The following is a 23,663-nucleotide window of genomic DNA, read 5'->3' on the forward strand; positions in this document are numbered from 1 at the left end:
ACGCAACATAGCCCACATGGAAAGCTAATTGGTATCAGCGGATGGAAAGGAGATTTTTTCTCAATCGGCATTTTTGGTCTGAAGCGCTTGGAAACCTTATATAGAGTAAGGAGCCAACTCTAACGATGTTGCTCGGCCAAGCTGTTTTTTTCAATGAAATCATTGTTAACCACTATTAAACGCCACATTTCTTGTTTCTGCGTGAGTTATAACGGACTCTTTTTGCCTTTCAGCTCCATTACTGCACACAAAGTCGCGTGGAAAACCTGGTATGCCCTCTCTTTGCTGAATAATAGTTTTGGTGTTGAAGAGACCTCCGGATAATATCGCAAAAGGAAAACATAACTCAAGCGTCTGACAAATCACAAAAGCAAAGGAGCCTTTTTCATTCAGAGAGATCACCTACCTCTCCATTGCCTACGTGGTATTTACTGAGGCAGGTTTTATATAATCAGTCAGGCTTACACTTAAATCAACCAATGACAACAGAGGCTATGTTAAAAGCTATTGGACTAGAGGCCTTGTGCGCATTAACAATTAGATGATAGGGAAGTGTGCAGAATATATCCGACCCCAATAGATGGCCTTTGATGATTACGAGAAACCACTTGACTCAGTTGAAAAATTCTTCTGGAATGTGCGATTCTCTACTTCTATTGCGTTGGTAAGTGAGTGAGCAGATGAATTGCGAAGGTTGATTAATAATGGGTCTAATAATTAATAAGCAGAAAACTGAAGTAAGGACCAACAACCTCATAAGAAAACAGCAGGTTATGTTGGCGGTCAGGTGCTGAAACTGGTAAGCCAAAATGGAGGTAATTACCACTGAACATTTGGGTATTCCTCAAGAGGAAACAATATAACACTAGGATTTTACCGGTACTTATCCACGGGGCAAAAACATGGATGCCAACGAAAATGGTTGAATCTCAATTCAAGAAAAAGCAGAAGCCTGTGGAAGTGAATACGTTAGGTATAACAGCAATAGAATGCAAGAAAAAGATTGGGACTGAGAACAAACGTGGGTTGATGAGATTCCATCCAAAATCAAGAAATCGGCTTTGATGGGGCATGTAATATGAAGGAGAGATAGTCGATAGCGGTTAAAGGCAATAGACTGATTCCAAATAGAAGCTACCGCTAGTAGGAGCGGTAGAACGTTAGCCGGGCGTATCAGGTTATGAAATCTCTGAAGGTTATGAAGTCTGCAGGGAATGGGTAGCCGCGGCTGGCACATGACTGGGTAAACTGAAGAAACATGGGTGCCCCTTTGTCCTTTAGTGGGGAGCACTCATGCTGTGGCTGATGATGAATATGATGACGATGAGCTCAAATGAAAAACCCCAAATAAACAAGCAGCAAATTTATGAAGGCAATAACAGCAATATGCTTGGTGGCCAACAGAGTAGTCTCTTTCTGGTTCAAGTCTATGTCCATTGGAAGTAAAATGGTAGCGTGATCACCAGAGAAGGACTTTTGGATTCCATCGTATTGTCGCCACTTGCTATGCCTAATGAGGGCGGCTAGTCTGATCTAAAGTTAAGGCCGGTAAGCGAAAAGATTACCGTTTTTTGAAAGCTCCAAAACGATTTTCAGTGATGTAATTTGGATGCTGCGACTTATTATGGTCACTTTGCATTTGCTCTTAATGTCAAGAAAGTAGGAATAAACGAAAATAGCGAGCAGCACCTTTTTGCTTATCCTTTTCTGTCTGACTGCCACGGCACCCTATAAGAGCGATGAAAATGTATCTATCCTTTTTACAGAGGTATCTCTTTCACACCCAGATGCTGCATGTCATGAATAAAAATTATATTAATTGGACCCTAGAATTCACTAATTCTGAGCAGTAAGTTTCTTCAGGATATCATAATGGATCTTCGTTGTTCCCGGATTAGTTATTTCTGTATTAGCTCCTCCTCTCCTCCTCTATGTGGCACATATGTTTCTTTATTTTTTCAGGGTCTGTTATGTATTCAAAGGAGACATAGGGGGCGGAGGCTGTAGACCTCAGCTGTTAATAAAAATTTACAAGGCTAACAGAAGCAGAATGCCGCTCCTATTGTCATTAAAAAAACACGTGCGTAAATAACTAGCATGAACATTATGAGTAAAATTTATAATGAGGGTATTGTTACCTCAGAAAGAATACCCTACACTCTCGCAGTTTGGGCGGTCCGTCATACGGGTAGGCACTATAAAGAAAAAGCGAAAGTTAAAATCATGTATAGGATTTTCAAATAGGCTCTGGGTCGCTAAGATACCATTAAAAATTGGAGACGACCTTAAGGTCTACCTTAAGGGTAGACCGCGATAGCTTAATCGGTCATTCCCCGTATATAAAGAATTCGTGATTCTCTGCTTAACTTTCATAGGTCCCTGGGAGTCCACCTAGGACTCCTGGAGCAGTGGTGCAGCTGTTAAGGGATCTGCCACAGCCGTTCGATCGCATTGGCTGCAACCGGGGGGGTTTGTGCGAGCCAGTTTGCTTTTGCCGAGCAACCTCGACCGGCCAATGATTAGTTTAGCTGCCACTGGACACGGTGCACAGTTTGCTCACAATCCTTCGGGCAAGTTGTGATTAAGCCACAAGGTTATGTGACCTAGGTCGCCCACCTGCCTCCTAGGTTGCGTCTCTGGGATTTTTAGTGGATTTTTCGTGCACGTTCGATGACACCGACGCCGACAACGAATTTTCTGCGGCCCAAGCTGATTACCGCCATCCCATTAATGGCCGTCATGCTTCATCGCATATCGGTGAATCTGCAGCGCAATGCACGTCTCCGTAAAAAGCACCACGTTGCGTTCATAAGAAGCCAAACCGCAAAAATGCACTATGTAAGACAGCCGAAAATGAAACCGCCTTTTTCTGGAACTTAACATTTCTAGACAAACTAGAAGTCCGGAGGCTAAGCAGTTTCATACATTAAAGACTGTAACTTATCGAGCCAGTGCAGTACCATTCACTAATATTTTTTATTCTCTGTTATAACAAAAATTACCTCAAAACTTCTGCATACTTCATGTATCTTCGACCATATTTCAGGTGAGTATTTCCATCAAATTTGGACAATGCCGCTGCAAAACATTACTGTAGCACATATTTACACAAATTCCAACAAGGACCAAGCATATATGGTCTCCAAATTTTCGTCATTATTCCTTAAAGATCTCAATCGACTCAGCTTCACCCCTAAATATTCGACTCAGCTTCACCCCTAAGGACCTAAAGGCGACCGCGGCGACATTTATAAGGAGACTTGCCGAAGAAGGGAGAGCAGTGGAGTTGCAGTGGCAGCGTCCGGCCGTGGATAAGTTGCCAAGCGTTCTAACTAACACGTGCCCACCACTTCGTCTTCATTGCGCCGTGTGCTGAAACATATTGATGATGAAGCATATTCTAGCTGTAAGAATAGAGTAGAAGTTTGATGTTAGTTGGAGCTGCGTGTAAGTTACGTCTCAGAGATTCGAGCATGCGATTAACTTCGCTAGTGATGTGCTCAATGTGCCCGTGATAGCTACGGTTAGACAGACAGACAGACAGATTTATTTGACATCATGTGTACACAATGTCCGGAACATGGGCAAAGAGCCGGAAAAAGCGCGGCTTGACAGGGCCCGTGTTCCCTATTAATAAAGGCTACAGACGTAGTATTAATTCCGATGTACTTATATCTTGTAACTGGTTCAAGTAACACAACACTGATACTATATAAGGGCAAATCGCTATTAACAGCAGTTTGCATTTTTCCGCATTCACCGTCATATTCAAAGTTTTAGACCATGATGAGACAGCGTTAAGGTCTATCTGAATCAGGAGCTTGTCACCATTGTTTGTTATTTCCTGAAAAAGAACGCAGCCATTAGCAAAAAGATGTACGAAAGAAGAAAGATTACTGCATAAGTCGTTAATAAATATAGGAAAAAGCAGGGACCCCAAGACGGTGTTTTGGGGAACACCAGAAAGAACAGGGTGAATGGTGGAATCAACATTGTTCACTGCACCAAATTGCTTAGGATAAGTAAGAAAAACTACGGGCCATTTTATAATTTTAATTTCTAATCCTACCATGGGTAGTTTTATTAATAAAAGATGATGGTAAACATTATGAAATGCCTTCCCGAAATCTACGAACATGCAGTCGGCGATAGAGCGACGGTCTGAAATTGCGTTACTTGCGTTTGAATAAGAGTACCTGTGTTTCATATGGGTAATACTTCCTAAGCCCGTGCTCGGAGGGATGAAAAAACGAGTTTGATGTAAGGAAAGTAACAATATGTGAAAAGAGTATATATTTCAAGATTTTACATGGGATACTGGCAATAGTTATGGGCCGGTAGTTAAAAGGCGAGTGGAGTGTTTATTACCAGATTTACAAACACGAAACGCCTTACCTGTCTTTCAATCGGCCGGTAGTTCACCATTGTCCTATGAATACTGAAATATTTTAGGTAAGGCCAGAGATGAATATGTTTTAGTACATTTTAGGAATTTTGTATTAATACAGTAAACATCAAGAGAAGGGGATGTCTTAATGTTGTCAATTATTTTAGCTGTGCCGTGAGGAGGGATGACTACAGGATACAATGGAAGGAAGTTGTTATGAACCAGTTGAGGCGAATCTGTAGTTTCTGCACTTGAAAAGCTCGAAAATACATCATTCACTGTATTTTCACCGGAACTATCAGATATAGGTTCATCACTTGAATTCGTTCGTATTATTCTAGGCGTGTCCGATGGGTTAATGAAGGTCCAAATTTTTCTCGGGATATTTAGCAACATAACAGGTAAAGTGCTACCAGTTAATTTGTTTTCGCGTTTTTGACCTCAGATTTGTGTCAGCTGCAGAGCGACAACGGGACCAATGATGCTCAGTGCGTGATTCTTTAGCTCATCTGAATAAACGTTTCTTAATGTTGTGCATCATACCATGGCGCATGCAGATGATACTATATATCGCGAGCGGGTATGGCTGGTGAGGTCTATCATCTTTTCTTGAATAAAAGCAAGTTTGCGTTAGCCGTTCGGAAGCGGAATTCATTGAAAAAAAGTGGCCAAGAAATAACCTAGTTCATTAATGATTTTGCTGAAATCAACTAGATGATAAATGCGCATTGTTGCAGTGTGACAAGCAGATATTTGTATGGGCATGATCACAGAAATTTTATCAATGAGTGGTCGCTTAACTGGGGCATGCACGTTATTTCTGAACACAGGTCTAGGCTTGTTGTTAGTACGAGTTCTAATGTATTAGCTGTAACTTCAGTAATTCTTGTAAGCTGAAAAACCATTTGGGTATGCTTAAAAATCGAGCACAAATAATGAATTCCTTGATAGTGTTTAAGATGAGGGAGGTTGTACCAAAGACCAATCGATGCCCGAAAAGTTTAAGTGGCCCAATGGAAAGACAGACGACGAATGGTATCGCGTTACAACGAAACTAATGGCATCATGAAGCCTTGAACAAACATAGGAGAGGCACTGAGCGGTCGATAGCACGCCCCTAGAATTAATCTGTGGTAGCCTAGTTGAAGAGATGCCCATTTAATTTCTACGTTTGATGTTATATCAAAAGAAGAAGACTATTTTTTTTTACTGACTACTATGAGTACACCGCCACCTTGCCGATCTTTCCAGTCACAACGATAGAAGAGGAAATTATTTTTTGAATCGAATATTTCACAGTCACGAGTGCATTCATGTAGCCAAGTTTCAGTTAACACGATGATGTCAGTGCAACTCGCACTCACGGCAGAAGAGAATTCTGTACGTCTTTTGATGACACTTCGGATATTAGTAAATACAACTGAACTTTGAGCCACGCGTAAACACCGGCCACTATCCCTCGGTAACCGGTAGTTAGATTTACCAGGACTCGATGCAGCGGGGAGAGACGAAGGCGCGTATTGGATTATTGTCTTAATGCCTTCTGGGTGAGATTGAAATATTTTATTGTTGACAGGGCCGTACAAGTAGGATCTGTCGTTCGTGACCAATTGTTGTATTTTAGCTTAAAAGATGGGGAGCTGGCTTATTTGATGTTTTTTTTGCATTTCACAATTTTTCTCTCCTTTTGAAGTTGCCAATCTCCGGAATCACCGGACGGCATCCACAATTATAATACCGCCCCAATCCATCCCTATGAGCCTTATGAATATTTCTAGGTGAGACTTCGGGGTCTACATATTTTGGCAGGACGCTTAGAATTTTTTTTACTTGATCCCATGTTTCACGGTCATTGTCATCAGCGATGCCACGAAACACTAAATTGTTTCTACAACTCTGGTCTTCTAATTCATGAATTGTTGCCTGAAACAGTTTATTCCCTTCGCTAATATTCAGAACAGTGCATTGGAAGTGCTGCACTTAGGTAATGGTAACCTTTCAATAGGTAATCGCTAAATAGGTACGTAAAGGCCTGCAAGACAGGTCACAATTGAGGAAGGCCCCCGTGCGGGAGAAACAAGACCAGGTGGTTGAGCCTGACTGCTTTCTCAACGGGCGACGGGTGTACATATATGAGAGTGATGACGCTGGCAGCAGGCGTGAAAAGTCATTCAACTATTGTCGGCGAAATGTTCGTGAAGCAGTCATCAGGGTCAGCCTGTGGGTTTGATTGTGTGCTCGAGGTTGGCCGGAAGATAGAACAGCGACCGGATTTGCGCGCGTGTGGTGTGCGTCGCCCCAGCCAGTGCGGTAGAAGGCACCTCCTTTGCAACTGACGGCGCAGGTGCTGAAAACGAACTCAGCCATCATGGTCAGCCCGTGGGTTTGATTGTGTGCTCGAGGTTGGCCGGAAGATAGAACAGCGACCGGATTTGCGTGCGTGTGGTGTGCGTCGCCCCAGCCAGTCCGGTAGAAGGCACCTCCTTTGCAACTGACGGCGCAGGTGCTGAAAACGGACTCAGCCTTCATGGTCAGCCTGTGGGTTTGATTGTGTGCTCGAGGTTGGCCGGAAGATAGAACAGCGACCGGATTTGCGTGCGTGTGGTGTGCGTCGCCCCAGCCAGTGCGGTAGAAGGCACCTCCTTTGCAACTGACGGCGCAGGTGCTGAAAACGGACTCAGCCATCATGGTCAGCCTGTGGGTTTGATTGTGTGCTCGAGGTTGGCCGGAAGATAGAACAGCGACCGGATTTGCGTGCGTGTGGTGTGCGTCGCCCCAGCCAGTGCGGTAGAAGGCACCTCCTTTGCAACTGACGGCGCAGGTGCTGAAAACGGACTCAGTCATCATGGTCAGCCTGTGGGTTTGATTGTGTGCTCGAGGTTGGCCGGAAGATAGAACAGCGACCGGATTTGCGTGCGTGTGGTGTGCGTCGCCCCAGCCAGTGCGGTAGAAGGCACCTCCTTTGAAACTGACGGCGCAGGTGCTGAAAACGGACTCAGCCATCATGGTCAGCCTGTGGGTTTGATTGTGTGCTCGAGGTTGGCCGGAAGATAGAACAGCGACCGGATTTGCGTGCGTGTGGTGTGCGTCGCCCCAGCCAGTGCGGTAGAAGGCACCTCCTTTGCAACTGACGGCGCAGGTGCTGAAAACGGACTCAGCCATCATGGTCAGCCTGTGGGTTTGATTGTGTGCTCGAGGTTGGCCGGAAGATAGAACAGCGACCGGATTTGCGTGCGTGTGGTGTGCGTCGCCCCAGCCAGTACGGTAGAAGGCACCTCCTTTGGAACTGACGGCGCAGGTGCTGAAAACGGCAAAACAATGTCAAGGCAAGCGAAGCCGGAGCGAGTAACGGGTAGGTGCAAGCTTATATGAAGCCCGGGGCCGCTTTATACTGGAAGTGGTGGCCGTAGGCCCAGAACGGAAGTCCGCCACTTTAGCGCCGAAATTAGCGGGACGCCTTGGTGCTGAGACCACAAGCTGTATTGCACGGAACATGCTGTAGTCCGTGGGGGTCTTACGCATAGCACCTCCTTCGGCGGCTATCTGATTTTTCTGGCAGGCAGAGCCACTGGCTGAGTCGTCTCATGTCCAATCAGCTGTGGACGCAGCGTTCGGCGGGGCTTCACCGGAGAGATATCACCAAGGTGATGGGAAGCAGTAGTGCTCTATAAGAAGACTGTCGCGGAAAGCTGTAATTCCGGTGAGTGCCCGTACAGACGCCGATTCAAAAGCACGCACAGCACTGTTGAGGGTGGAGGAGGTGATGTAGAGCACGTTCCAAGAAAACCTGGTGTGTCGTGACAAGGTACAGACGGCCTGAGATGCTGGCTAAAAGTGGCAGGGAGACGATCAGTGGCAGCTCAGATGTGCCTGTGTCCCGATGGAGACCGTGAAGTAAACAGCAGGACTGGCGCTGAGTCGGACTCTGGCAGCAGCAAAAGCGGGACTCACGCGTCGTAGAGCGGCAGCGGGAAGTAAGAGTCAATTATGGTGCTTGAATGGCCGCGCGCAGCTCGTCGTAAGACCGGCATCCCAAGGCAGAACAGGCGATGCGTAGCAACAGGGCGGGTGTTAGGATGTCGCGGAGTACTGCGTGTTTGAAAGACTTAAGGTAATGTCGTTTAGGTAAAGCGCTGCCTCCAGCTGAGCCAACAATCCACCGACACCTTGGGACGTGAACGCCGAAAGCGGCCGGCCAAAGTCTGGATCCGGCGTGCTTGCGATCCTTGAACACCACTGATGGAGAAGGTGCGGCTCCCCGGGTCACGACGATGTGGGGGTCGCCTATGAGGCAACCGCGCCTGTAGAAAGCTTGCCGAAGAAAGAAGAGTGGCAAAGCGGCAGTGACAGCTTGCGTGCGAAGCCAAGATACCGAGCATTGCAGCTGTTGTTGCCTTTCGGAGTATCGCAACTAGCGTGTTCCAACCGCTTCGTTATGACTTCGTCTTCCTAGTGCACAACATCCTTAAACGTCCGTGCTACAACGTTTCAAAAATTACCTGGTGGTTCCGCACCCGCCGCGGTGGCTGAGTGGTAAAGGTGCTCGGCTAATGAGCCATAGTTTCGGGGTTCAAACTCGGCTACGGCGGCCGCGTTTCCATGCAGGTCAAACGCAAAGCCGCCCATGTGCTGCGCAGTATCACGGCACGTTAAAGATTTCCGGTTCGTCGAAATTATTCACAAGCCTTCCGCACCGGCACGTCTTTCTCTCTTCGCTCCCTCCCCCCCTCCCCACTTTCCTCCGTTCTCTTACTGCGCGGCTCGGGATACCACCCTGATGTCAGACAATCACTGCACCATTTACTTCCCTTAAAAATCAATTTTTTCAACTTTTTGAAGGTTTAGCACTTATAAATGCCAAATATTGTGGGAAAGCGACCGCTACCGGCCCGTGGCACTGCAAAAACCGACTTCCACATACCTGTAAGAGCGGTTTAGGTCTCTCCTCACCCTGAGAGCCAGTTTTGCACGATTCAACTTTTTCATTGTCACTGCCAATTTACCTAATTTACGACGCGCGCTGCCAATGCTCCCGTTCCACGTTTCTGCAGCAATCTTGCCAACTCCAAAGCGTGTTGCTCTAGTGGGGTGTTTCTGCCACAACGTTGTCCACGCCAGCGCATGCAGCGCACGTCTCATGTCACAACCACCGCATTACTCAAAATGCGAACACTAGAGTGGTATTAGAAAGAGTTCATGAAGAACTCGACGGGCAATGCACCGCACGAGAGTGTGCTGCCCTTTAACAAGAGGCGTGATCGGCGGTGGTGATAGCCTAGCGCTCTCCTGCAGTAGCCAGCCAATCTGATCTGGTCGTGCCACCACAAGTTTGAATGCTAGTCGCGCAAATATTTATTAAGGCTATAGTGAACTAGAATACTTCTAGTTCAATATAATTAAGGCGAAAGCCTTTAATATCTCATCGTTGTAAGCAGCAGTTGTCGACAGAAATGTGACGTTTTTCAGTTGGTCGAAACGATCGTGACGTTACAGTGCGGCAATTTCAAACGGGGCCAATTGTACTTTGGCTAGTAAACATGCAAACAATTGAAGGGATCATATAGTGATGCTCCAAGTAAGTGGGACTGAGCTTAGTTAATTCCTAAATTACCCAATTAGCCTAATTAACTTTTCTAGTCAGGCCATATAAATAAATAAACCCGAGTAGGAAATTGGTCGAGCTCGGGAATCGAACCCCGGTCTTCGGAGTGCGAGACGAGCATGCTATCCACTCCGCCATGCCAACTTTTTTTTTCTTTCTTTATTGCCTGTCTTTGGCTCATGACATCGCACAACAAAAATACACACAACGCTATATACATACGACACTGTCGTGGTCAGCCAGCACGAGACTGGCTTCGTCAGCTTAAAATTCCCGCAACATACACAACGGCTCTAGTCTTGAGAGCCACTCGGGAGGCTCCGCAGCTGCTTTTTGGATTGCAAGAAACCAGTCCACGCTTTCCCGAAAATAAATTCGGGCTGGTCGTGCGTCTTTGTCACAATGGTAGCCTGCCATTCTGGAGCGCCATATACAGTGGAGGCCCAAGAGCATTATGAGATCAAAAGGTGCCCCATCCTCATTATCAGTGCTTAAATAGCGAATTCCGTGCGCGTCAAGTGGTAGCTCTTTCTTTATGGTCCTTTGTAACACGTCCCAAAAATAAACCGCTTCCCAGCAATGCAAAAAAACATGGTCTATTGTTTCAGGCTGTTTACAAATTAAGCAGTTCGATCCCCACGGTAAAAAGAAATCCTTTCCCTCTAGAAACTTTTTAACTGGTAACGTCCCGGTGTGTAACTTAAAAAAGAAAGTCCTGGTGGCACCTGCATTTTCTTCACCCTTTTTAAAACATCCCCTCCCGGGCCTCCACTGTACAAGGCCCTGTACATGGGCTCTGGGAAAACAATATCACAAAGATCATTGTACAACTTTTTCCTTTTGCTTTTCCACAAATAATCGGTGGAAAAACGTGCCGAAAGAAACCGAACGCTTGCTACAATCTCTTTGTAGTAACCAAAAGTTCCACCAGAGAGCTCTTCTGTGGATACCACAAACCCCGGCAGCAATCGCCGCAGCTTCACTTGGCACACGGTGCGCAAGAACGGGTCTGTGACGTCGCGAAAAAACAAAAAACGGTTCACCAGCTGCCTTAAAAAGAGGTGCCCTAGCCCTAGCCCCCCCTCTTTTACCCGCCGGAACAGGTTCGTTCTGCTACAACGTTCCCATTCGGACGCCCATATGAAAACTGCAAAAATCCTGTGTAGCTTCTGAACGTTCACACGCGAGCAATGCAAAACCTGCATCACATACCAGAGTTTGCTAATAAAAAAAAATTGCAGACTGTAGCTCTGGCGAAAATTGATAGGTTGGTGCCTTTCCATTTCCCAGCTCGGTCACGTGCGTCTTTAATTTGCTCTTTCCAATAGTCTTCACTATCGCGATAAGTATCGAGCGGAACGCCCAAATACTTGCCCGGGGTCGTCGCCCACGGTTGGCCATACCATGCTGAATACGCCGGTTCTCGTCCGCCATGCCAACTCGATGGTTTGGTACGAACAAAGGCGCGTCTAGTGAATGCGGTGTCTTCGCTCACTGCCATCCTCCTCCCTTCCCTTCCGGCGAGGTTTAGGTGTCCACCGAGATATGAGAGACAGATACATTTCCTTTCCTCAAAAACCAATTTACCGACGAGCGAGGCGTAGAACGGAATGGGCGATGGCGCTCTATGGACTCCCTGGCAGCGTTGCAAGACGCTTTCGCGTTCCACTCTTAGAGGCGAAGCTTAACATCTTAACCACACATCAGTGACCGCACTTTAGGTCAAAAAGTGCACCCCCCCCCCCCTGTATTTTCACGGGTGTCCACCGAGATATGTGAGACAGTTACTGCGTAATTTCCTTTCCTCAAATACAATTTTAATTTTCTTCATTACGGGCCATCGTTGTCTTCCTTCTTTCACTCCCACTTCCTCCCTTCCTCTACGGTTCGGTTCAGGTGTCTACCGAGATGACAGAGAATAACTGCGCCATTTCCTTTCCTCAAAAACCCATTGCGTTCAAAGGGCAAGGCATCGCGCCAAACGGGTGGTGGCGTTCCGTGGACTCCCTGGCAGCGCTACAACACGCTGTCGCGTTCCACTCCTAAAGGCGAAGCTTAAGCGTCATTAATTAGCAGTTACTTAGTATTCAGGCATCAGTCGGTAATTAACAATTAATTAGTGATTTGCCATCACCTAATATTTAGTCCTCAATTCCATGCGACTCCACCAGCGCCACAGAAGCAGTCAAAGTGGTGCGGAAAACGCTTTCGCCTCTACGCACTTTAGACAGTCAAAGTGCCCCTGAATTTTTTACCTTTATTTATTTAAGTTTTGCGAAAGGTCACCTCAAGGTCGAGCTTCACATAACCCGATAAACTGGTTTCACCTGCTGTAGTAGAGCTCACCCACTAGAATTGCAGCAAAATCTTTTTTTTGAGCACTCTTGGACCTGTTAGCTGTAATGAGGAAAACAAAGCCACTGCGGTGACTTAGTCTCTGTGGTGTTCACTGCTAACTAGAAAGACGCGTCTATGATCCCTGCCACAGAGGTCTAGAGGCCCGAGTCGCCTGCTATGTCAGTGCACGCAAAGGAAGCGGATATCCGGTCCCCGCCAAAGCGTCGTCCCTTTTAGCCTGAGTTTGAGATGTTAAACCCCATAAAGCAAACCAGTCAAAAACGAGGAAAGTGCAGGGCCTATAGAATGACATAAGCGTGCATGCTATATCTGCATTGTGCTGACGAGAAGGTACAAATAAAGTGGCTCATGCTGGTTGAGGCAAAAATTAAAAGAAGATAAGGCTGAACCACGCCCCACGTCTTTCAGCTTCAACCCAAAGGCGGTCGAAGCCTTGATGGTCGTTTTCACTGAGGTTACAACTCCTCTCAGATTGCTTAATTATTCAGTTCTCAAGCGTATCTACCTTATTACATTCAAAGATGTGTGACCTTTTCAACTACCACTCATTTTAGTTTGTGCACAAGAACAGCGAATTTATTTTTAAAAAAAGTGAACCTAAAATACTTTATAAAAATTTTAACTGCTTGCATCCCCTGCTCGTGCGCCCAAACTGGCATAATTCTGGCCCCTGTGCCAATAAATGCTCCAAAACGTGTCTACATGCTGTGTCATTGTCCATTTCAAACAGAATGGGCCTATATATACACAACTAGGACTGCCCGAAGAATTTGCTGTCGCAGTTTCAAACTTCACGGTAAGATTTGTCCATCACCTCTTGTGAAATATAGCACTGCAAAAACAAAAAAGGAACATTGAACCAATCCGCAAATTTCGTCTAACCTGATGCGAACAGAATAGATTTCGTGTGCAATGAAGAAGTCGTGAGTCGCGATTTGATGTTAAGAAAAAACTGAACAACTCCTAGAAAGTTTCTGCTTTAATGAAAAGTATACAATGACAGACAGGTATTGAGATTTGAGATAATTCTCTTTAAGTGGCCTGGGAACACGCCTGGAGACTGTAGTTACCTGGCTTCATGGTGCGTTTTTCAGCAAGAGTGCTTAGGTTTACTCTAGGAGCATAAAAGATATGATATTGTTTTGTAGTACAAGATGATCCCTTTAATATGGAACACCTATTTGGTGTAAATACGAATTGATGTAAAATTGTAAAAACATCCCAGGCTAGCACATAGACTCCCTTGTGGGATAAAACTCAGCTTTCAAACATACAATTTGGCTGTTCCAATTAAATCGCTGCATGTTCAGTACGTTCCGTATGCATGACCGGTATGAATTATCAGCGGCGCAGTAGTACTACCACAGCCCTACCTATGGCAGTGCGGCAAATAGCCTAGTCACTCGACGGGTCCTTTGGACGATTGGACCTTCAGAAAACGCTGACCTGAATTTTTCAGAGTAGTCAGCAAACCTGTCACTTGTTTCCATGCGTACAGCAAGAGAGGCAACTTAGGGGACTGCGGAAAGTTGTATGCGCTCTGATTACTTTTATATTGTCACAGGCCAGACGGAGAACAGTCGCAGACGTAGAGGGGGACCGCAGAACGGCCGAGGTTTTTAATCGCCCAGAACAGAGCCAGCTCGAGCGCGCCTCACGCGAACGCGACCACTTCGTCCTCGTCACGGCTTAGCGCGCAGGTAGCTCGAACCAGGTCCGTGGCATTAGTCCCCCGAAAAAGAAGACCATCGTCCCGATGCGAGGATATGTACAAAGCAGAAAACGAACAGGAAAAGCAGGAAGACAATGTTAAAAAAACGAACAAAAAGAAATAAATTAAAACGCAGAACCCGAACACAGTTTAAAGTGGAGCGTCATCGCTCTCACGCGAGAAGTATGGCTTAAGTCGCATTACATGCACAATGTCAGTCCGTGGTTGCCGACGACCGCTAGCCACAGTTCCACGTGGAACAACCTCATAACCCACGTTTCCAACACGAGGGAGCACCTCATAAGGTCCGAAATATCGGTGAAGCAGTTTTTCGGACAATCCCTTTTGGCGGACAGGTGTCCACACCCACACACGGTCACCGATGTTGTAGGTAACCTCCCTGTGGCGCCGGTTGTAACGTCTGGAGTCCGTGTCTTGTTGAGCTGTGATGTGCAAACGAGCCAGCTGGCGAGCTTGCTCGGCTTGTTCGACAAAGGAGCCCGCATCTGGTGTCCAGTCATCATCCACGCACGGGAGCATGGCGCCCAGCATCATCCGCACTTCTCTGCCGTAGACTAGACAGAACGGTGTAACGCGGGTTGTTTCTTGAGTCGCAGTGTTGTACGCGAATGTGATGTACGGGAGTATTTGGTCCCAGGTTCTGTGCTCCACATCCACGTACATGGAAATCATGTCGGCCAGTGCTTTATTCAGGTGTTCTGTGAGCCCATTCGTTTGGGGATGGTATGCTGTCGTTGTTCGATGGCTGGTGTGACTCAGCTCAAAGATGTCGTGGACAAGCTGAGCTGTGAATGCCTTCCCTCGGTCTGTGATGACGACGGACGGAGCGCCGTGTCGAAGCACTATTGCACGCATAAAGAAGTGCGCAACTTCGAACGCTGTGCCTTGAGGGAGAGCCTGCGTTTCGGCGTAACGCGTCAGGTAATCGGTTGCAACAGCTATCCATCTGTTTCCTCCCGACGACAAGGGAAATGGTCCGAGGAGGTCCATGCCGACTTGTTCAAAGGGTGTGTTAGGAGGCATGATAGGCTGCAACATGCCAGGCGGTTTCAGAGGCGGCGTCTTCCTACGCTGGCACTCACGGAAGGTCCGAATGTATCGCTTCACACATGAGGCAAGGTTGGGCCAATAGTAGTTCTGCCGCACTCTGGCAAGTGTTCGCGTGAATCCAAGGTGCCCAGAGGTCGGCTCGTCGTGGCAGGCGAGGAGGATCTCGTGGCGGAGGGCGGCTGGTATAACCAGAAGGTAACTCTTACCACTGGAGGCGGAGTTTTTCTTATACAGCACTCCGCCTCGAAGACATAGGGATGGCAGCCTGCGAGCCAGGTGGGAGGGTATCGAGGGATGGTGACCTTCTAGATGCTCTATGAGCAGCTTCAACTCGTCGTCCGCACGTTGTTGTGCGATGATGTCGGACGACGTGACTGCACCAAGGAATGCATCGTCTTCTGCGTTACCTTCGTAAGGTTGCACAGGTGAACGCGACAAGCTGTCAGCGTCGGTGTGCTTGCGACCAGACTTGTAGATGATGGTGAAGTCAAATTCCTGTAAGCGTAATGCCCAACGTGCTAGGCGGCCACATGGGTCCTTCAAGTTTGTCAACCAGCACAATGAGTGGTGGTTAGTAATAACCTGGAACTGCCTGCCATACAGATAGGGGCGGAACTTTGTGATGGCCCATACTACGGCCAAACATTCCTTCTCAGTTGTAGAGTAGTTACACTCTGCACGGGAAAGTGCACGGCTAGCATAAGCGATCACTTTTTCGACACCGTTCGGACGCTGGACGAGAACCGCTCCAAGACCGACGTTGCTGGCGTCCGTGTGAATTTCAGTGGCATCATCATCGTCAAAATGGGCTAGTACTGGTGGTGATTGTAGCCGACGCCGTAGATCGTCAAAAGCTGTTTGCTGCTCGGCACCCCACAAAAATGGCTCCTCATCTCGTGTCAAGCGCGTCAGAGGACTGGCCAGCTTGGCAAAGTTTTTTATGAGACGTCGGTAGTACGAACAAAGGCCTATGAATCGTCGGACGGCTTTTTTATCAGTGGGAACCGGGAAGTCCGCGACGGCAGAAATTTTGTCAGGGTCTGGCCGGATGCCCTCGGAGCTGACGACATGCCCGAGAAACTTCAATTCAGTAAATCCAAAATGGCATTTTTGCGGCTTTAGAGAAAGATGAGCTGATCGGACGGCTTCTAACACCACTCTGAGCCGCTGCAAATGTTCCGAAAACGTTGTTGAAAAAATGATTACATCATCCAGGTATACTAGACATGTTTGCCATTTAAGGCCGGTGAGCACGGTATCCATCATTCGCTGGAACGTTGCTGGAGCACAGCAGAGTCCGAAGGGGAGCACACGAAATTCATAGAGGCCGTCCGGGGTGACAAAGGCGGTTTTCTCACGGTCTCTCTCATCAACTTCTATTTGCCAATATCCGCTGCGCAGATCTACCGAAGAAAAGTATTTTGCTTGGCGCAGTCTGTCGAGGGAATCATCTATACGAGGTAGCGGATAGACATCATTTTTGTTACGCTGTTAAGTTTTCTGTAATTCACACAGAAGTCCAGCGTGCCATCCTTCTTTTTTACGAGAACGACAGGAGACGACCAGGGACTATTCGATGGCTGGATTATGCTGTCATTGAGCATTTTCTTCACTTGCGTTTGGATGGCCTCCCGCTCTCGGGGAGATACGCGATAAGGCTGTTGATGTATTGGGCGCGCGCCATCGTGCATGACTATCCGATGCTTAGTGATGGGCATCTGACGTACCTTAGACGACGAGGTAAAGCAGTCCTTAAACTGCAGCAACAATTCTAGCAATTGCTGCCTTTCTGTGGGCGGGAGGCCCTCGTTTATGTGAACGGCGCGTACTGCCTCTTCGTCAACTTCACCAGGCGTGTCTTCTAGGCATGCGAAACACTCAGCCACCTCTTGGACGGGGTCGACGTGGGCGACGGCTGTGCCACCAAATAAATGGCGGTGTTCATTACTGAAATTGGTCACGAGGACTTCAGTGCGACCGTCAGATAGAAAGGCGAGCCCTCTTGCTACGCAAACACCCATGGTGAGCAAAACAGAGACATTTGGCTCAACAACACGTTGTCCGCAATGTGCTGCGTCGCAAGTGACCCTAGCCAGAATACTCGCCCGTGGAGGCACCGTTAAGGCACCGTCGGATATACGCAGTGCGGCTCTGCAATTCTCGGGGGCGGGTTTGGTGGCGGCGAGTTCAGTTGAAAATGTAACCAATCGATTTCGAAGGTCTATAGTCGCACCATTTTCTCGAAGAAAGTCGAGACCGAGAATGACGTCTCGTGAGCATTCAGGCAGAATGAGGAACGTTGCCACGAACGTGCATCCGCGCACCGTAATTCTGGCCGTAGACATTCCGAGCGGCGTAACCACGTGGCCACCAGCCGTACGTATCTGTGACCCTGCCCACGGCATCATAACTTTCTTCAGCACCTTAGCCATCCTACCGCTCATTATCGAGTAGTCCGCACCCGTATCCACTAGTGCGCTAACCTCCTTAGAGTCAATCAGCATGGGTACGTCAAGGGAGACCTTGGTCTTACCAGACCCAGTAGTCGGCGCCGTCTTCGTTGTCGTCGTCGTCGTCATCATCGGTATCGTGGTCGTCAATTCGGGAAGGGTCAGTCGGCGCGTCGGTGGAAGCTTTTCGGCAATACGGCGTTCGGCGGCCTCGCCTCCAAAGGTCGCCTGTTCTAGTTTTCCCGGTGCGGGCTCGAGGACCCACGCTGTGCACCAGGTCCATAACCGGACTGATGAGGCGACGAATGGCGAGGTGAAGGCGATCGGGACGTTCGGCGCGGAGGAGGTGGTGAACCACGCCGGCGGGTGACGTATTCGTCAAACTCCTGAGGCTGTTCGGCATGCCGCGGACGGGGACTACCTGCAGACAAGCCTCGGAATCCCAGAGGCCGATATGGACACCGCCGGAAGATGTGACCGGCCTCGCCACAATGGTAACACAGGGGACGTCGGTCTGGCGCACGCCAAATATCGGTCTTTCTCGGCGCGTGTCCTCGAGCTTGCCAGTAGGGAACCGGCTGCTCGGCGTGTACTGCGACTACCGAAGGGGCATACGGTGGTGCGCAGGGAACCGGCGCAGGACGGCGCAGCACGTCCGCATACGTCGCTGGCGGCCAAGCAGCTGGCTGTGGTGGCGGCTCTACTGGAGCGACGGGTGGTCTGAGCGCCTGCTGAACTTCCTCCCGAATGGCGCTAGTCAGAGAGTCCACAGGAAAAATCCCCTGAAGTTTCTGCAGCTCCTCACGGACCACAGAACGCATGATGTCCCGAAGGGAGCTTGTATTGGCCCCCGAAGCAGCATCCAGGGGGTGTAGAGCCGAGATAGGGTTTAGCTGCCGGTCGTAGAACAGATGGATAGCTGTTGCAACCGATTACCTGACGCGTTACGCCGAAACGCAGGCTCTCCCTCAAGGCACAGCGTTCGAAGTTGCGCACTTCTTTATGCGTGCAATAGTGCTTCGACACGGCGCTCCGTCCGTCGTCATCACAGACCGAGGGAAGGCATTCACAGCTCAGCTTGTCCACGACATCTTTGAGCTGAGTCACACCAGCCATCGAACGACGACAGCATACCATCCCCAAACAAATGGGCTCACAGAACGCCTGAATCAAACACTGGCCGACATGATTTCCATGTACGTGGATGTGGAGCACAGAACCTGGGACCAAATACTCCCGTACATCGCTACGTTCTCATTTGGTAGCTGAATGCGAGCGGTCAATTCACTCTCGGCCCGTTCACGGCGATCGCTGCTGGTGTAAGTCTCCAACAGCTGGCGACGAAAGTCCTGCCACGTCGTCAGACTCGTCTCGCGGTTTTCGTACCAGATCCGAGCGGCGTCTTCAAAGCTGAAGTAGACGTTCCGGATCTTAGCACTGTCGTCCCAGCCGTTGAAACGCGCAACGCGCTCGAACTGATCAAGCCAGACTTGGGCGTCCTCCGAGTATCCGCCGTGAAAGGGCTTCGAGATCCGGGGATTTTGCAGGCTCACAAAAGAAGCAGGTATGAACGGGGCGCTGTCTGACCTTGCTGCTGTGGTCGTAGCCATGGGTGCGCTCTCTTGAGGCCGGAGTCCGAATTCTGGAGACAAGCCGCGGAGCCTGCGGCTGACACGATGGACGGGGGTTCGCACAAGAGGCACCGGGCTTGTGTTTCGGCTCTCCGAGGAAGGATGGAGCATCAGCCGAGAATACCCCGCACCTCCACCAGATGTCACAGGCCAGACGGAGAACAGTCGTAGACGTAGAGGGGGACCGCAGAACGGCCGAGGTTTTTAATCGCCCAGAACAGAGCCAGCTCGAGCGCGCCTCACGCGAACGCGACCACTTCGTCCTCGTCACGGCTTAGCGCGCAGGTAGCTCGAGCCAGGTCCGTGGCAATATCATGCAAAAGCGTCTTAAATGCATTCATGTATTTCTTATTTGCTATACGGAGGAATGCTCCCATGCCCCTGAACAACAAACAATACTGTACAGAGAAGCGAAAATACCCTCAGTCAATACTTTGCGCTCGTTCGTTGTAAGAACCAAGTAATACGTATTCATGAGATCGTATGCAATGCCCACTGGATTGTTTTAACCGGAGCCGTATTATTGTTCTGTTTCAGCGATGCGTTAGGTACGTCAACATCACATCGCTTCCTATCGGTACTGTCATGGATGCGATAGCATTTACCCGGAAAGCTGTTTTGTCGTATGGATAAAAGCAAAGGGCAGAATTCTTTTGCCGGCCATTCCACCTTGTTCTGGATTCAAGTTCTTGCCTTACTCCAGAGTTAAATTGACGACGCTTTGTAGTATTCACGAAAATAAAACTCCTTGGCTGCTGATTTGCTTCAAGACCCTTATCGTAAGCCTTTTGGATGTCTCTTTCCTGGCGTTCGTTTCATATGCGACAATCTCTCTGCGGAAAAAATCCCCAACGGAACTAACTGTTATAGTTCCATAGTTGCCCTAGTCACATGAATTATGCTCGTGCATCTCAGTTACTACTCTTAAAGGTGGCAATTACCTTACGAAGAGCTACGAAAGTACTCGAAAAATGGTTCCCGTTTTACGCCTTAGCAGACTAGCCCACTTCACAGCAGTACTCAACTTGCACCACCAGTCGGGTGGTGATATACATGCGTATGATATTGTAGTGATTAAACGCAGTCCATACCAGGCTGCGGTTATCTTGAAACATTAGGGTGGAGTCTTCGCTAGGTCCCAATTGAAAGCTTTGTGAAATTTGCAAGCCAGATTGCCCGGAAAATGTTTTTCAACAGAAACTGTTCACAGCTTCATTCAAGCTGCCTGGTTGCTTTATAAAAGGAAACCCCTACATAGTATATTTTCTCATAAAAGAGACGGTTTGCTCTCTAGAACTAATTTTTCATTAAAAGAAATTTATAACTGTGTTTCTGAGTTGTAATAATTAAAAATATATATGGACTCGGCAATACATATATTCAAAATTTACTTCTGTATTTAAATTTTGAATTTGAATTGAAAAAAATTTATTGAAAACTATAGGTATTTATTTGTAAATCAATTCCAATTTGTAATACTGATACTTTTCACTTTTTGATGGCCCATCGGCCATCATTACTGACCGAGGCAAGGCGTTTACAGCCCGACTCCTACGTGACATCTTAGCGCTTAGCCATACTGCTCATCGACCAACAACAGCTTATCATCCCCAAACCAATGGTCTAACGGAACGGCTCAACAAAACATTGGCGGACATGATCTCGATGTACGTCGACGTTGAACACAAAACCTGGGATGAGGTCTTGCCGTACGTCACCTTCGCATATAATACCGCGACGCAGGAAACCACCCAGTTCACCCCGTTCCGTCTCGTGTATGGCAGAGAGGTCCGCATGATGCTAGACGCCATGCTGCCGTACGGCGACGCAGAGCTTCCCCCTGAAGCTGGCCACTTCGTGGAGCAAGCAGAGCAGGCCCGTCAGCTGGCCCGCTTGCACATCAAGGACCAGCAATCCGCCGATGCCCGACACTATAACCTTCGGCACAGGGACGTGCACTACGAGCCGGGCGACCACGTGTGGGTGTGGACACCTGTGCGCCACAAGGGATTGTGCGAAAAGCTTTTAAATAGGTATTTTGGCCCGTACAGAGTCCTGCGCCGCCTGAACAGCGTCAACTACGAGGTTGTCCCCCATGGAACTGTGGTCGCCGGCCCTCAGCGTCAACGGCCTGAAATCGTGCATGTAGTGCGCTTAAAGCCGTACTTTTCGCGTGACTGAGCGCTGTGTTCACGCTGTTTCGTGCCTTTTCCCCTTACCCCACGTGTGAACTTGACTCTCCCTGCATGTCATCTAGCGCGCACTGTATAGTTCACCTCACCCCCAGTCTTTTTTTTTTGTTCCTCCTCCCCTCACTGTACATACCCCATTCCACATCGAGACGATGTTTGCTTTCGCGGGGGGGAATAATGCCACGCGCCTAACGCGCCGCGCGGCCTCCGCGCTGAGTCGAAGACGACGACGAAGCGGCGGTGGGCTCTCGTGGCGCACTGTTCTGTTCTGTGTCGTGGAAGCTGGCTCGATAATTAAAAGAAGGTTCCCGGTCTTGGGTTCTTCCCGACGTCTACCTTCACGGCTCCTCTGGTCGTGACAATATATCCAACATGTGAGCGTTCAATTTGAATTGTATTTTTATTATTATTATTTCATTTCATTTTCTCACAACAGAGAAAAAAGGAGCTGGAGCTAAAGGCTCATAGCCTGACAGAGGCTCCTGCCCCAGGTAGCACAATTCGGCATTTCAGTGCAGACTTAATAAAAAGAAAAGATAGACAGGGAAACAGCTCTCAATTACAAAAAACACATTTGAAGATATAAATATTTCAACATATAAAAGTGAACATATATATATACAGGATTAGACAACACTTAGTAGAATTTAAGGGAAAAAAGAAACGCTAAATGCAAATTATATTGGAATATAGTTTCAGTTTCAAAATTAGGACTCTTAAATTAAAACCTTATATCACCTTTTACTTCAAATAACTGCATACTTGAATTTAGTTTTGCATTTTAAATAAGATAAAGCGTCATCTTCGACCAAATTTCAATTTGCTGGAAAAAAATAACCAAGGCGTTACTCATTGCTTGGCTTCAAAGATGGCTTAGGGAAGCTTTCGAGAACGAATGCCGCTGGAAAAAAAAGAAATTTTTTTGCACAAATATTAAGCGCCCAGGGTGAGAGGAGCTATGGAGAGCAAATTACATGTGTGATGTTAAGAGATCGGAAGCAGGCAGAGTGCGTGAGCGAAAAAACGCGGGTTAAAGACATCCTAGTCCCAATCATGAACAAGAAATGGGCTTCGGTACGGCATGTATTGCGAAAGCAAGATTGCGAAAGCAAGGGTTAACGGATTGGATTCCAAGAGAAGGCAAGCGTAGCACGGGGCGGCGGAAAATTAGGTGGGCGCATGAGTGTAAGAAGTTTCCTTGGATAGGGTGGTCGTAGCAGGCAATAGACAGGCGATTAATCCCGTTTGTTCCAAAAATGATGGGGTGAGTACTTAGTAAAAGCACAGTCCTTCAATGCTTTCATGATCATTAAACTTCTCCTTAACGCTAAGGGAGAGCTTCATATATTGACCGCGCCTTCCACGAGGTGGCGCTAAGATTCGTGTGGGGGCAACGACGCGAGGAAGCCAGCTTCTCTACGGCCGCGAGTTTACGGGCGGAATGGGACGCCGGTTTTGCGGCAGCAACTATTTTCTCTTCTCACTTTGCCTTCGTTTGCAAAACAAGTACAGTGCACGTGACGCGCAAGCCTGCGATGCCGAATACTCGCTGCGTGACGAATTGCCGCTCCGGCTACGTAGGTACGCAGGAAAAGGTCTCGCTGTCCTGTCTGCCGAGCGACGCCGAGCAGCGTAAAATGCGGAAACGGGCGATACCCCGACAGGAAAGCGGTGCCTTTAGCTTCGGCTCCAAGCGTATCCGTGTCCGCGAGAGGCATTTTGCCACGCTAATTTTATTGGGCCTCACGAGTTCGTGATCAACGGAGAACCAGTGTCGCCGCAACGCGAGAAGCTGAAACTCGGGCCCGGCGCCGTCCCACGGATATTCGAAGGCCAACCAGCGTGCTTCAGCACGAATCTGTGAAGATGTTGCATTTAAGACAGCTGTACTCTTCAATGTGCTGGTGGCTTTTGGTGCGAAAGCACTACTTCACGGGGTCAAACCCAACCAAGAATCTTTTGGCATCCCTGACTTTCGAGGTGCAGAAATAAAATCAATATTGTCGCGACTGGAACTTTCGAAACACCGGTGGCGCGAACGGATCAGCTTCGTTGTCCACTACACGTGAGCACTAAGCTATCGCAGCAGCCGATCACGCCTCGTGTTGTTGTTGTTGTGGCCTCAAAAACGATGCACATATCCACGGTGGGAGACTGGCCAGATTTTGGTGCAGACCCAAACAGGAAAAAAGTAAACTGCAACACACTCTTACCCTGCGCGCGTCCCACACCATCGTCTTCATAAACTTCCACCTTCGGAA

General features: G+C 48.2%; 1 long non-coding RNA gene across 1 annotated transcript; it reads left to right on the forward strand.

The window, feature by feature from the left end:
- Positions 1–232: 232 nt before the first annotated feature.
- On the forward strand, positions 233–19,879 carry LOC149369824 (uncharacterized). Its single transcript, XR_016290128.1, has 3 exons — positions 233–269; positions 13,078–13,143; positions 19,748–19,879. It is a non-coding gene; the product is annotated as an uncharacterized LOC149369824 (long non-coding RNA).
- The last annotated feature ends 3,784 nt before the right edge of the window (positions 19,880–23,663 follow it).

The sequence above is a fragment of the Amblyomma mixtum genome, chromosome 1 (genome assembly GCF_055824585.1).
Source record: "Amblyomma mixtum isolate Tamu chromosome 1, ASM5582458v1, whole genome shotgun sequence".
NCBI lineage: Eukaryota > Metazoa > Arthropoda > Arachnida > Ixodida > Ixodidae > Amblyomma > Amblyomma mixtum.